General features: G+C 38.6%; 2 long non-coding RNA genes across 3 annotated transcripts in view; both read left to right on the plus strand.

The window, feature by feature from the left end:
• LOC119858927 overlaps nucleotides 1-12,975 on the plus strand; it is an 89,176-nt gene extending 76,201 nt beyond the window's left edge. Inside the window, exons 8-9 of one of the 2 annotated variants that reach the window (XR_006282943.1) lie at nucleotides 10,357-10,540; nucleotides 12,773-12,918. This is a non-coding gene — a long non-coding RNA (uncharacterized LOC119858927). The other variant, XR_006282944.1, reaches the window with a different exon arrangement.
• Nucleotides 12,976-13,351: 376 nt separating this feature from the next.
• On the plus strand, nucleotides 13,352-14,944 carry LOC122461166. The gene is made up of 2 exons (XR_006282946.1): nucleotides 13,352-13,408; nucleotides 14,721-14,944. It is a non-coding gene; the product is annotated as an uncharacterized LOC122461166 (long non-coding RNA).
• Nucleotides 14,945-16,531: the final 1,587 nt, after the last annotated feature.

Consider the following 16,531-nt stretch of genomic DNA (forward strand, 5'->3'; position numbering starts at 1 on the left):
AAGCAAGGTAGGCTAATTCCAGCAGTTAACAAGAATATCAGAGGAACAGTGAGGGGTGGGGTGGGAGGGAGAAATACCATGGGGAAATAGTTTTACTTTGTGTAATGACTCATCCATTCCCAATCTCTATTCAAGCCTAAGTTAATTGTATCCAGTTTGCAAATTAATTCCAATTCAGCAGTCTCTCGTTGGAGTCTGTTTTTGAAGCTTTTTTGTTGAAGTATAGCCACTCTTAGGTCTGTGATCGAGTGACCAGAGAGACTGAAGTGTTCTCCAACTGGTTTTTGAATGTTATAATTCTTGACGTCTGATTTGTGCCCATTCATTCTTTTACGTAGAGACTGTCCAGTTTGGCCAATGTACATGGCAGAGGGGCATTGCTGGCACATGATGGCATATATCACATTGGTAGATGCGCAGGTGAACGAGCCTCTGATAGTGTGGCTGATGTGAAGCCCGTTGCCAACTCTGTCCACATATCTATTCAGGGGATACCATCATAGGGCCTAATCACATCAGCCACACTATCAGAGGCTCGTTCACCTGCGCATCTACCAATGTGATATATGCCATCATGTGCCAGCAATGCCCCTCTGCCATGTACATTGGCCAAACTGGACAGTCTCTACGTAAAAGAATGAATGGACACAAATCAGACGTCAAGAATTATAACATTCAAAAACCAGTTGGAGAACACTTCAGTCTCTCTGGTCACTCGATCACAGACCTAAGAGTGGCTATCCTTCAACAAAAAAAGCTTCAAAAACAGACTCCAACGAGAGACTGCTGAATTGGAATTAATTTGCAAACTGGATACAATTAACTTAGGCTTGAATAGAGATTGGGAATGGATGAGTCATTACACAAAGTAAAACTATTTCCCCATGGTATTTCTCCCTCCCACCCCACCCCCCACTGTTCCTCTGATATTCTTGTTAACTGCTGGAATTAGCCTACCTTGCTTGCCACCATGAAAGGTTTTCCTCCTTCCCCCCCTCTTCCCCCCCTCTTCCCCCCCCCCCCCCCCCCCCCGCTGCTGGTGATGGCTTATCTTAAGTGATCACTCTCCTTACAGTGTGTATGATAAACCCATTGTTTCATGTTCTCTGTGTGTGTATATAAATCTCTCCTCTGTTTTTTCCACCAAATGCATCTGATGAAGTGAGCTGTAGCTCACGAAAGCTTATGCTCTAATAAACTTGTTAGTCTCTAAGGTGCCACAAGTACTCCTTTTCTTTTTGCGAATACAGACTAACACGGCTGCTACTCTGAAACTAAATTTCAGCTGCCATTTTGTTGCCCAGTAACCCACCTTTTGACATCCTTTTGTAACTGTCACACTGCCTGGAGTGGCTCATGACTGTGAGTGCCAACCTCAGGGCAGACTGTCAAAAGGCAGGGAAGAAACCCCAAATTGGTTGTATGTTCTAGAAATAGATTTCACCAACCCAGTAACAAGTGTGAACTCCTAAAGCACTCCAACAGTCTTATCATGGTGTCAGAGAGACCCCTTGGGCATTCCATCTACCTTGCCACTTAGCAAGTTGGACTATGTGATAGATGAGTCACTTATACCAAAAATTACAACAATATTCAGGTTACTCCCAGTCCCAAAGGAGCAGTCACTTACCCAGGTCAAATGTGCTCAGATCTCAAACCAAAGACAATGCCTGCAGCCAATCCTGTAATTAACTAAAGGTTTATTAACTAAGAAAATAGATCAGAGTTATTTACAAGATTGAAGCAGGTAAGCATGCACACAGCTGAGCATACATATACAATCTTAAATTCAAAAGCCAATAGAAGCTTCTATAATAAAAACTTGCTTATGTCCTTTGGCACCAAGCCAAGCAGCTTGGGGGATTTCTTACTTATGTCTAGGAATCTTTGCCCCTCAGAGTTCAGACAGCATAAAGAGACCCAGTTTCTCCTTGTCAGAGATTTTTATCACCCTTGAATCCAAGCTGATGTGACATGCGCTACATGTAACGGGGGAGGGGGGAGGGCAATGGACAAAATCTTTATTCCACAATGACCCACTTGGATTCAATAGTTCTTCCTGATTGGCAGAAGGTAGTTCACCCTAAGACATGCTAATATTTCACATTTGGTAATCCTTCTCCCCTGACTGGGGGAAATTTACAATCTTAACAAATACTTTTACAGAGCAAACATTTACACATTACCTTATAACATGGGATATAAATATTATAAATAGGATTTATGGAATGCCTGTAGGATGCAGCATGTATTAAGTCTACACACTAGGGCTGTCAAACTATTAAATTAATTGCACTGTTAAACATTAATAGAATATTGTTTGTTTAAATATTTTTGGATGTTTTCTACATTTTCAAATATATTTATTTCAATTACAACACAGAATACAAAGTGTACAGTGCTCACTTTATATTTATCTTTGATTACAAGTATTTGCAGTGTAAAAAAACAAAACAAAAGAAATATTTTTTAATTCACCCAATACAAGTACTGTAGTGCAATCACTTTACCATGAAAGTTGAACTTACAAATGTAGAATTTGTACAAAAAACCTGATTTTTGAATGCAATCTGAAATTTTAGAGGCTGCAAGTCCATTCAGTCCTGCTTGTTCAGCCAATCACTAAAAGAAACACTGTTGTAATCAGTGTCATAAGATATTTACATGCCAGATGTACTAAAGATTCATATGTTCCTTCGTGCTTCAACCACCAGTCCAGGGCACATGGGTCCATGCTGATGACGGGTTCTGCTTGATAAGAATCCAAAGCAGTATGGATCGATGTATGTTCATTTTCTTTATCTGAGTCAGATGCCACTAGCAGAAGATTGTTTGTTTTTCTTTTTTGGTGGTTCGAGTTCTGTAGTTTCCGCATCAGAGTGTTGCTCTTTTAAGATGTCTGTTTAACACATCTGGCACATAAATACCTTGCAATGCCGGCTACAAAAGTGACAAGCAAATGCCTGTTCTCACTTTCTGATGACATTGTAAATAAGAAGAGGGCAGCATTATCTCCTGTAAATGTGAAGAAATTTGTTTGTCTCTTAGTGATTGACTGAAAAAGAAGTAGGACTGAGTGGACTTGTAGGCGCTGAAGTTTTACATTGTTTTGTTTTTGAGTGCAGGTATGTAACAAAAAAAATCTACATTTGTAAGTTGCATTTTCACAACAGATTGTACTTCAGTACTTGTATGAGGTGAATTGAAAAAATACTATTTTACAGTGCAAATATTTAATCAAAAATATTCACTTTGATTTCAGTTACAATGCAGAATACAATATATATGAAAATGTATAAAAACATCCAGAATATTTTATAAATTACAATTGGTATTCTATTGTTTAACAGCGCAATTAAAACTGCGATTAAGCATGATAGATTTTTTTAAATTGCAATTGTTTTGAGTTAATTGTGTGAGTTAACTGATTAATCGACAGCCCTACTAACCACTAAATACACTGTTATAACTCTAGTATCTATTTTTGCTAATGTTAACACACACAAGCCAGACTGGTTTCCAGCTATGCATTTGTAAGTGTTCAGTGATACCTAGGGACCATGGTATGAGCGGGCACTTGGCCTGCCAGTGTCACAGTAACTCTTCGCAGTCTGCTTGAATTTAACTATCTTGAGTAATTTTGTATCGTTTGCAAATTTTGCCACCTCACTGTTTACCCCATTTTCCAGATCATTTATGAATATGTTAAACAGCACTGGTCAGTACAGATCCTTGGGGACACTGCTATTTACCTCTCTCCACTGTGAAAACTGACCATTTATTCCTACTCTTTGTTTTAACCAGTTACTGATCCACGAAAGGACCTTCATTCTTATCCCATGACTGCTTACTTTCCTTAAGAGCCTTTGTTGTGGGACCTTGTCATTGCAATCTCATTTGTCTTCCTTACTGGGTCAAAGCAAGAAGGCAGCCTTTAAATTAGATGTTGAATCCTTTGCAGTATTGCAATATAGGGTACTGAGTGAATCATTTTTTGTGCTGTTCCCTCCTACTCTACAGGCTTCCACTACCACAAAAATTGGTTGTTGCCAGCAGAGCTGAGTGAATAACTTGGAGTTTCATATTTGTTTGAGATATTTCCCCTCTTCCTCTGTTCATTATTTGTCCATGAACAGATTGATTTTCTTGAATTTATGTTTGAAAATATGTGCAGAATAATTTCAGCAAGTTGTTCTGTCTGTAGATCATTTGGAGCAATTTGTTGTCAGAATTCAGTATTTGACATTTGTGCTGCATATGTTAGTTGGGATTGGACTTTCATCTCATGGTATATTTCTGCTTCCTACTTGTGTGAGCAGAACTCTCTAGAATTCAGTACTCACTTAAGCAGATGTTTCTGAGAACACTTCCATGAATAAACTCATTTTGCTAAAAGATTTATGGAAAACTAATACAAAAAGGGTTTGAACACACATCAAGTTGTTTAAAACCTCAAGTATCTACTGAAACTTTTTTGCAGTCTTCACCCAGCTATAGTTACTCACCCCACCCCTCCCCCGCCATATATATCTTCCCACCTCTAAAAAGATTATCTAGACAATTCACATCTTGAATCTATTTGCAATCATAGCTTCTTCTGTCTCATCTCAATTAACTATAATTTCAGAGTCTCACAAGAATTGATGTGACTTGCTGGAAATATGAGACACAAGGTGGTCAGGTTCCAAATGATGACCAAAGCTATGTACACTTTCAGCATAGGGGGCTATTTAGTCTCTAGAAATATTTCCATGACCCCACTGACTATTGCTAAATCTTAATGAAAAGTTTTGTAGTTTTAATTTTATGTAATTTCTTAGGGGCTAGATCCAGTTCCCGTTGAAGTCAATGGAAAGATTCCCATTGTATTCAGCAGCAACTCCATCAGACTCTAACTGCAGAAATTGATTATCCCGAAGTTCTTTTCATCTAAAGATAAAGTATTTACCTCTTTGAGAGCAGTTTAAAACAGTGATTGTAACGTCTACAGGGGTTTGCATGCTTCATCATGAGACCCCTTTGAAAGAGGATATTGGAATGGGTATACAATGTGGAAATGTAATTAAGAAGCCATCCCAAATGCACAATGCAACCATAACCAATATTCAGATCATAGGGAGGATTTCAGATATAAGGATTTGCCTTTCTTAAGTCATTTAAGGCATAAATTCCCAAACTGAGATCCAGGGCTAACTGTTGTGCAGAGAACTGGCTGATCATATGGAGCTGGTTCCCCATCCTTGTTTCTGGCTGCTAATCTGCATTAGAAAATTACAAATTCACTACACATCTTATTTTTCAATGTAAGAAATTGCTGTAGCTGCCACAGAGATCTCCTGTGATTCTGAAGGGGAGAGGTGGTGGTCCACATGTTCATGCATTGGCGAGGAGGTGTTTTTTGGGATCATGAGTGGGAGGGAAGGTGTGAGAGACCATCTCTCTATTTACATGGTGTCCACACTATGATTTCAGGGAACCTGGGCAAATCTCAGCAATGAATCTGAGATTTGTGAAACAGACAAATTTCATAATATAGGTATTTGTGCAAACATCTCATGTAGGTTCAGTCTATGTGGGTTTTTGCAAACTGATTTTCACTTTGAGATATTGGGGTCAAATATCTAAATCTAAACAGTTAAAATTACTGAGTTTAGAACTGGTGAAAATTTTCCAAACCTTGGTTTGACATCCTTCCCCCCCCCATTTTTTTTAATAGTGTTAGGACTGGTATAAAAAAATTGAAGATTTTTTGCAAGAGATTCAAGAAAAGTTCTGGTGTTCAATCAGTTGTAACTGAGAGTTGCCTGGTTTTGCATCTTTGCATCATACCCATGCAAAACCTCTAATTTCAACAAGGTATCTATGCAAAACCAGAAATTAGTTCAGCTTCAATCAAAAGATTTGTGAAACTTTTAGCAAGACAATTTAACTAATCTGTTCTGAATGTTACATGAATCAGTGCAGGAGAACAGACTTAATGCACTTCATTCATGTGCCCCAGGCAATCGCCTTTCTAGTAACTTCTGCTACTACTCCAGTAAACTCTTCTGAGATGAACTGAGAAGTGAAATCTCTCTCTCTCTCTTTCTCTCTCACACTCACACTCACACTCACACCCAGCAAGTCTATTATATAAAGGAAATATTGGTGCTAATGATCACTAGACATTACCAGTTATTCTTGATGGTAGCTCTTATTTCTTAAAGGCACACAAACAGCCAGGAGTTCAGAACAGTATCTTCTATTGCACTCCTGTTCTGGGATATGGTTGGGGTGGGGAAGGGAGCACACTTTAAGGGAACTCAGATTTTAAAAGAGATGAAATTTGTTCTGTTCTACAATAATTTTTTTCAGCAAATGTGACTATTGTCAATGTTAGACAAGGTGTATGCCAGAGGCTAAAGAAAAGCTATGCCTGAGAAATTACTATTTTATATACATGTGGATTTTACACCCTTCACCCCAACCTGAAAATTCCTCCATAGCAGGCAGAGGTGAGTGCTTGTTTGAATGATCTGTCGCAATAGACGTTTGCTTGGGCAATTTAATTTCTGCTTTTCAGATCTTTGCAAGTTTTTATTAATGTATTTTCTCTTTTTGTTTAGGTCACCAGCCATTGTTTTCTCCATTTGGTTCTCAACCATTCATTGAAGCCAATTTCCACATACCCATTTTAGGCACCTCTATGCCAATTTGAGCACCTATGCTTAGTGCCCAAATTTTAAAAAAAAGTCTCAGTGTGCATTGGATGTGTGTGCCACTGCACAGCCAGAAAGTCTGAATATTAATTTAATTTAAATTGGTGAGCCACATTTTTCTACTTTCCCAGCTAAGATATGTTCCTGAGTGAACTCCAGCCAGAACAGGTTCTCAGCTGATAAGAAAAAGTTATAAAACTGGCATCCCCAAATGAGTTATCAGGTAGCAACACTGAGCCATAACACAGTTAACAAACACCATCCATTTCAAGGCTTGGATTGTAAGTTCACCATTTAACATTAATAATTTCAAATTCAATGACTGCATGGAAGCAGAATTGCTGGGGGCTCAAGATTTGAGTCTCATCAATTAGCATAAGGCCAGCAGGTGAAGCCAAATGATCTGATTGGCTCATAAGAATTCTCTTATGGCTGTGCTACAGTACAGTTAGGCCTGAAAATCCCTGAGTAATTTGTAATAGATATGTGTAAAATCACAATAAGGCATTCTAATGTGAGAACTATATTGTATTTGCATCTAATTTTGGTGGGGTAGCACTCAGCCAACACATTAAGTAGGAATTAATAAAATACAATTCATGCCCTATCATGTCATATTGCTGGTCTTTCTGAGTGAGATTTTTTATCACTTTGCTCATAAATCTAGTCCCTCTAGACAGGAAAATTATGATGAAGCAGAATAATAATAGCTTACATTTCAGAGGACTGCCCACCTTTTCCTCCACATTAAGCAGATCAAGCTGGGACTATTCTCCTCTATTCTGGTGTTAAAATGTTTTATGTTTGGCAGTGACAAATGAAATCAACACTTCTATTCAATTATTTAGTTTCCCAAAGCAATGTTGTACTTGTATCCATCTTCTAAGAACTATTAGTACTATGCATAAAGGGCTGAATTCCAATAGTAAGGACAAATCTTTATACCTACATTGAGCAGGTTTCATTTTACAAATACCTAAAAGTCAAATTCAGTCATTCCACATAGCTAAAAGAAAGTGTCTATAGGCCTGATCCAAAGCCTGCTGCAACCAGTGTGGGATCTTTCCATTAACTGCGTCTGGCTTTGGTTCCAACCCCACGTCCACTGTAACACTTCTCCCCTCTACACTCCACACCAACTGATTTGAAATTGATGGGAGCTAGCCACCTAAATATTTTTGAGCATCTGGGCCTACATACTTACCATATGTTGGTATGTGTCCCCCATGTTCCTATCTACCCGCATTTCCATTGGTGTTGATAATGCATACTTTAAAGTATTAGAGAATTCTATAGCCCATACTGAATATACACACAGCAAAGTAAAGGTACCAGATAGCATATTCCTACTAACGGTGGTGATCGGGTTAGTTTTATGAACCAACTCTGTATTTAAATAAAAATATAGAAAACTTTAAAGTATGAATAACCAATTATTTTTTTTAAAAAAATAGTATACATGGGTTTCTAGGTCAAGATTTCAAAAACAGCATTTCTGAATTTATACCCTCAATGCTGCAATGTCCAAGTTTTGTAATCTTTTTGGCATGGGTAATTCTGCCTACACAAAGTAAAGGCTGAGATATGGCCACTTTGGAAAATTGGCCCAGAAGCTAATTTAAAAAAAAAAATTCCACTAGAAGTGGTCTTCAAACATAATAGCATGTTATTGTTGGGCTTTACTCATAGTTCTTAACACCTAATTAAATAAAAGGGCAGTTAATTCAAAGAAGCAAAGCAATAGATTTATCTTGTATTTCCCACGTTTAGCTGGATTTCTATCCCCCCCATGATTAAATTAGATGTCTTATTTGAATTTCTGATACTTATGAACTTATAGATGGCAGAAATTATGATACGGTGGTATGTACAGTATTTTAAGAATCAGCTAGAGAATTGCTTCTCTCCTTCTCCCACACCACTCGCTTGCCTCTGTTATATAAACATTTTTTTTAAAGTGTTTAATCTAATTGTTAAAGAATAGCATATGTGAAGAGTAGTAATCTAACAACGTGAAACATATCATGAGTCCAGGGGAATAAAATATAAGTAGCCTATTTTCTTTCAACACAAGAGACGAAAAGCACTTGGATTGAAAAAAGGAAATTTAAATCTACTGTACATGATTTTGTCTTAGTGTTCATACTCAGAAACTGCATATCCGATTGCATTTATACCTCTCTGACGGCTGCAATCCAAAATAGAAACAGCATAGGCTCAAAAAGCAGTGTTTTCAGCTTGATTAGCCAGAATCCATGGATATAATTTAAATAACAGCATTGTCTGCAAATTCATATGCCGTTTCCTACCTGTGGCTCACATCTACCTATCGCAAAAAGGAGCTCTTTGTTAAATTGCATTGCACTGTGCTGTGCTTCACTGGATCAAGTGATATGACTTAGTGCAAAATAAAGTACACTGTACACCATGTATCTTTATTCTACGGGGCAGATATAATCTCTGTAATTATACTATAACCACATGGTAAATACCATGTAAATACATAGTAACTGCATGTTTCTGCAGCTTACTTGTTAATTATGCATTGTTACCAAGTAGTTCAAAGATAAATTACCATGGAATTTGCAGCTTTTAGCTGTTTGAGGGATCCTAACTTTAGAAACCTGTATAATAAAGTAGTCCATACAGCTGTATTGTTTTTTATCCATTGTCCACTGGAATGGGGAAGGGACATAGTCCACTTATTTCCCCCCAAACCACCAGAGATTCAGTGCAACTACCTTATTGGGTATCTCTAGTCATGTCTTTGTGGTATGCTTGAGATGCAAAGCTACTTGAAATTTCTACGTGGAGGTCCGGAGAAGTTCAGCAAACTCCTTCTAACAAATGTACCTATCTCAGTTTGAAAACTCCATTAGTCATCTTATGAAAATATCATCTTGGAAATCATTCACACCTATGCAGTGAAACTACCTATGTTTTTCTTACACAAGATTCAATTATGCAGGCTAACAGGAAGAAATCATGGTCCCATTGACTTCAACGACACCAGCATTTCACCCAGTTCTTTAAACTGCCTATATTCAGTTACACAGCAGTAGACGAAGAGGTATAAGAACATCAGGTAGCCCACTCAACTCCGCTCTGTGGCCAGAGTTACACTTATTCCTCCATTTGTAGACTGTACTTTATAATTGAATGTTTTAATGGTATTTGTTTAACCTAGAGAAATTTGCTCTCCCCAAGGTGAATCTTTCTTCTGAGCTATGATTTTGTAATGGTTTGGTTGTCCTCTGGTAGAAGGCTAGTGCTTGAACTCCATGAGTGTTTCTCTTTTCCTATTTCATTACATTCATGTGTCCACGTTGAACCTGCAAAGGGCTGTTGATGGGTAAAACTGCTGCTTCAAATTTGAGAGATTATTCAGAATTAATCTCCTCCTTGGCAACAGATACTAAAGTTTTGGGTTATTTATGCCACAGAATTTAAGCTTTAAACCATCCACCAGCTGATTTAACAGTAACACACTTTTTAAAGACCTATTTTATATTAACCTATTGCAAGGAAGAAATTTCCTTTTCACTGAAAATTTTAGTGTCTCAGTATATAAAGTTTAATACTGATAGGAATGGTAGGCCGCTTACAGCTTGAGGTTTTAAATAACATTTCTTCTTATTTATTATTTGTTTCATCATAGTGCCTAGGAGCTAGAGTCATGGATGAGGACTCCATTATGCTACATACTGTACAAAGACAGAGCAAAGGCATGGTGCGTGCCCCAAAGAGCTTGCAATCTAAGGACAAGACGGATGGGAGCATAACAGGAAACAATGAGACATTCTGGATCAGCATGATAGGCTGTGGTATCAGTGCCCCAATAGGTAAACAATAGTCTATTTTTTTGTACGCATCATGGAAAAGGAGAGATTTGAAGAAGGCTAGTGAGGTATCTTTGCGGATGTTTACGGGGAGTGCTCACAAGTGCAAGAGGCCACATGGGAGAAAGCGTGAAGGCATGTGTTTGAACACTTTACAAGTGGATGATGGAGGCTGGCATCATGGACTGATTGGAGACAGGTGTTGACCTCTTCATCGTGAATGACAGATGATAGAGTGGGGATAGGCTGTGAAGGGCTTTTAAAGTGAGGACAAATAGCTTATATTTGATGTGATAATGAAGTGAGACAGTGAAGTGATGGAAAGAGAGGGGTGGCATTGCAAAGTGACAGGTTAGGAAAATGCATTCTGAATGGGTATGAGCAGGGCAAGATGGCATTTGTCAAGGCCAGAGAAAAGAAGGTTGCAGTAATTGAGATGTGAGATGGTAAGAGCTGAATGAATTTTAGTTGTGTGGTTGGATAGAAAAGGCTACATCTTAGAGATGTTATGCAGAAAGAATCAGCAAGTTTTGGACCTAGCCTGGATGTGAGGTCCTAAAGAGAGGTCTGAGTTGAAGATGAACACCCAGATTACGGGCCTGAGTGACAGGAGGTGGTGTTGTCCACAGTCATTAAGAAAGGTGTTAAGAGGGACGGTTTGGGAGGGAAGATTAAGAATTCTGCCAGGTTTCAGAGTAGCAGCCGTGTTAGTCTGTATTCGCAAAAAGAAAAGGAGTACTTGTGGCACCTTAGAGACTAACAAATTTATTAGAGCATAAGCTTTCGTGAGCTACAGCTCACTTCATTGGATGCATCCGATGAAGTGAGCTGTAGCTCACGAAAGCTTATGCTCTAATAAATTTGTTAGTCTCTAAGGTGCCACAAGTACTCCTTTTCTAAGAATTCTGCGTTAGTCATGTTGAGCTTGAGCTGATGGCTAGACATTCACAGGGAGATATCAGAGACACAGGCTGAGATTTTAGTTCAGACAGAAAGAGACAGGTCTGGAGTAAAGAGATTTGTGAGCCATCAGCATAGAAATGGTAAATTAAACTTGTTGATGACATTACCCAAAGATGAGATTTAGATGGAGAAGAGAAGAGGACCAAGGACAGAGCCCTGTGGAACCCGCCCCGAAAGTTGGAGGGGAGATGAGGAGGATCCTTTGAAGGGCACACTGAAGGAGTGATTAGAGAGGTTGGAGGAGAACCAGGAGAGGACAGAGTCATGGAAACCAAAGGAGGATGAGATATAAAAAAGAACAGTCTGGCTGACGGTGTTGAAGGTGGCTGGCAGGTCGAGGATGATGAAGATGGAGTACTGGTTCTAAGATTTGGCTAGGAAGAGGTCATTAGAGACTTTGGCAAGAGCATTTTTAGTGGAGTGCAAGGAGCAGAAGCCAGACTGGAGAGGTCTAGGATGGAATTGGAGGAGAACTCCAGACAGTGATTGTAAAGTGTTCAGTGATCTTAGAGATGAAAGGGAGAAGGGTGATGGATGGTAATTGGACAGGCAAGTGGGGTAAAGAGGATTTTTTTTAAGATAGGAGAATCTAAAGAATGGTTGTATTATGAGGGGAAGGAACCAGAGCACAGTGAGCAGTTAAGGAGAAAAGTAAGGAAGTAGATAAGATGATCAGGTGATCAGGAAATGGGATGGGAAGGGATCACTGGGGCATGTTAGAGGGGCTAGAGGAAGAGAGCAGATGAGAAACTTCGGCATCTGTGACACAGGAAAAGGAAGGGAAAATTGTAGGAGTAGAAACGGGGAGAGGGAAGTTCACATTGTACATTGACAATTTTCTCTTGGAAGTAGAGCTGGGGGACATTTTCTCAGTGAATAGTTTATCACAAAATTCAGTTGTAGGCTGACCAAAACTGTTTGTGAATTCAGGTCAAATTCTGTGAATAATTTTGACCAAAAAAATAAGAGGGTGGGGGAAGAGAATTGCAAAAAGTAAAAATATTTTGACATTTTCTAAATCAAATATTTTGACTTTTGGTTTTAAAATATTTTGTTTAGAAATTTAGATTTAACCAAAACACCCCAAAAAAGAGTAACCCTCCTCCTCTGAAAACTAAACAAAATTTTTAATTTCAGGACAATGTGAAATACTTTTTTTTTAATTTTAGCAAGAACAAATTTAAATTGTTTTGTTTCATGTCAACCCAAATCTTTGTTTGTTTTTGTTTATTTGTTTGGCCACTGAACTGAAAAAACCAATTATTCCTCCAGCTCGCTTGGAAGAAATCAGTGAGATGCTGTGCATAGAGAAAAGTGGAAGTTGGAGGAGGGGAAGGGTTTGAGGAGTGAGTCTAAATCGCTAACTCAGGAACCAATTCCGTTAACAAACCCCGTTGCCTACTCTGTCCCCATATCTACTCTAGCGACACCATCAGAGGACCCAAACACATCAGTCAGACTATCAGGGGCTCATTCACCTGCACATCTACCAATGTGATATATGCCATCATGTGTCAGCAATGCCCCTCTGCCCTGTACATGGGCCAAACCGGACAGTCTCTAAGTAAAAGAATAAATGGACACAAATCAGACATCAGGAATGGTAACGTATAAAAGCCAGTAGTAGAACACTTCAATCTCTCTGGACATTCTATAACAGATTTAAAAGTAGCCATACTTCAACAGGAAAACTTCAAAAAACAGACTTCAAAGAGAAACTGCAGAGCTACAATTCATTTGCAAACTTAACAACATTAATTTGGGCTTGAATAGTGACTGGGAGTGGCTGCTCACTACAAAAGCAATTTTCCCTCTCTTGGTATTGACACCTCCTCATCAATTATTGGGAATGGACCACATCCACCCTGACTGAATTGGCCTTGTCAGTGCTGGTTCTCCACTTGTAAGGTAACTCCCTTCTCTTCATGTGTCAGTATATTTATGCCTGTTTCTGTAATTTTCACCCCATGCATCTGAAGAAGTAAGGTTTACCCACGAAAGCTCATGCCCAAATAAATCTATTAGTCTCTAAGGTGTCACTGGACTTCTTGTTTTTGTGGATACAGACTGACATGGCTACCCCTTTGAGAAAAGGTTGATGGGATTCAATTAAATTGAAGTAGAATTGTTTAACTAGGAAGGAGGAGAGAACAAATTTGTAGTGGAGGAAGTAAAGTTCTTCATGCTGTAACATCTTCTAATATTTATGATCCAATGTGTATTAGTTGTCCTTGAACAGTGAACACATTAGAGGTGATAATTGCTGAGGTCTAGGTGGTTTTTTCCCAGAGGCTACTCAGCTCTTCAGTGAGAACTTCATCATACACAGAATCTAACAATATGCTTGTCATTTTTAATAGCAAAATTGTTTTTCAAGTAACCATTATATGGGTTTAGAATGAAGAGGGGCTATACATTCTCAACTCCTCACTTGGTGGGATGAATAGTGCAAATTGAGGCAGGTTAATCGAGTAGTTAGGGTTGCTACTGACTTGTCTTCGGAGAGATTCTGGTTTGGATGGGAATACATTGTTCCTGGTTTACCCAGTTTTAAAAGTGTTTTTATTCCCTCATTAATCTCAGTAAAGCACCAGAGAAACACAGGAAACTGACAGAAATTCTTAGAACTTTTATAATTGCACAGAGAAGAGCCATTTTAGTAATAGAATTTGCATTTCACTTTTTCTTCACACTTGGGAACCTGATCTTGCTTCTATAGAAGTCCATGGCAAGATTCCCACTGACTTCAATAGTAGAAGAATCTGGCTCTAGTAACAGTGATGCAAGCTTCTAATTCCTCAAATGCAGGCTAATCCTAGTGAATGGAGAACATACACATTAATAACTGTTTTAGAGGGACATGGTTCCTCTGAAACTAATTTTGTTTTGAGAGTTACCTTTGCCAAAGGGAGAAAAAAAGAGTCTAAGAGATGGGAGAATTAATTAAAATAAAATCAGAACTCTCTCATAGAAATAGACAGCAGAACATTGCATTCAAGATCAGGACAGCTGCCAATTAGAAGAAATGTCAACAACTCAGTGGCAGCAATTTCAAAGTGGAATCTTTATTCCTCACTCTCACATGCATTCTTCATGAGCAGCATCAAGAAGTGTAACATGCTAATAGCTAATAACACAGAGAATATGATTCACTAATTTACTGACTGAATAATTTAATGCATATCAAAGGAATAATTTTCTCACTTCTTTCTTTTTTTAGATTTAATACTAAGCTGGGTAGTATCAAGAGGTTGGAAGTGCACAGACTACGAGTCTCTTTGAATTTGTCCTTTCTGGAACATAGTTTTGTTGTTCATATGGGATGCTTGTTTGTGGTTTAATGAACCAAGTATGCTCCACCCTCATTATAATGCTTGTAGTAGCTGCTCTCTGATAAGATTACTGTACTCTGGCTATAATCTCCATTAAACTGTATTCCAGTTACCCTCACTGTAATTTTATTACCACTTTAGAACACTCAGATGTTTGGCTCTCCTAGAATCTCTTGCTGTCTATCTTTTGTTCTATTTCTTTAGAGATACTGCTGTCTCTGGTTACCATTCTATAGTGTCTTGGTGCAGCTGTCTGCTATTTTCATTCCAAATATGCAGTGCAAACCTCTAGAGTTGCCTGATCATGTCTATTCTGATCCCCTGTCTTCAGGTGCTCAGACTTTCTGAAACATTAACCTTTTCAGGAATAGTAGTGGTGTTTTTTTTTTTTTTTTTTTTTTTTTAAGTGCTCACTCTCTGAAGATTAGTATTTGTGTAACAGCTGCCCCAACCAGTTCGGCCCCATTTGTGCTAGGAGATGTACACACAGTGTACTAAGACAGTACTCATCCTAAAGAATTTACAGTCTAACTAGACAAGGCTGGGGAACTGAGGCACAGCAGATTGAGTGACATGTCACTCATTTGAAACACGAATTCTGTGAACGAAGTGAATCCAGAATCATCTGAGCCCCAGTCCTGCGCTTTAAGCACAAAGCCAGCCTTCCTTTCAGATAACTTTAAGCCATGTATTTTCAGCCTTTTTGGGGCGTGAGGGAACTTGGAAAGATACTTTCCTTATTCATGTACATGTGCACATGAGTATAAGTATTTAGAATGTTGTTAGCAGATCTAGCAGCTAAGTGACTAGATGTAGAAAGTTGGACTATTTGAGAAGTACCTTTTGAATGCTCTTGTGAAAACTGGATTTGATTTGACTGAATCATGATCCACTGAAAATAACATTTTATGAATGCTCAGTAAATGTTGAATGGCAATGCCCAGCTCTTGAAGTGCCCAGCATGGTGCATGGCTAACTTCACTGTGTATTGAATGATCTACTAAAGGTATGCACTGAGAAACCCTTCTCACAGTGAATGTTAAGGCATGATTTTGAGTGATGCACATTTGAGGAGCTCTTCTTTGATTTCAAAGAATTCTTTACTTCACCTACAGCCTATTAATATCTCAAATACTATGTGCAACCAGCTCAAACTATTGCAAGAACAATCAACTATCAATAGGTCTTTTTGCTTCAATTTTTCACATTGTGTGTCAATATCCATGAAGCCTCATCTCAATGACTCAGATTAGAGCCAATGACAGGATCAAAGATTAGCCTAAAATACGTCAAACACAATTAAATTAAAACTTCAGTCACTACGTGGAGGGAGGGAGAAATTTCTTCAGTTTTCTGTGCGTTCTTCTGGATAACAAATCAAATCTTAAACAGGGCATGCTATTTTAATGGGCTACACATTGACTGATATTGCTTTCCTTGACTGATATTCAAACAGAAAGCATAATGTTTTGGGTGATGTCCCTTTAACAAGAGCTAGGACAGAATGTTGGAACCCAGGGTTCTGTGGCAGATGGAGTGACATTTGCAATTGGGAAGAAACAAGGATAGGCTGCCAAAATGTTAACCAGAGGCTCCCTCAAAAATGTTCTGCCTCAGTCAAAGATGCATGTGAATTCCTCAAGTAAAATACTATTCCCTCCAAAAGAAACGCCATCATTCCAATACTCTTTCCCTCCAC

The sequence above is a fragment of the Dermochelys coriacea genome, chromosome 7 (genome assembly GCF_009764565.3).
Source record: "Dermochelys coriacea isolate rDerCor1 chromosome 7, rDerCor1.pri.v4, whole genome shotgun sequence".
Classification (NCBI taxonomy): Eukaryota; Metazoa; Chordata; order Testudines; family Dermochelyidae; genus Dermochelys; species Dermochelys coriacea.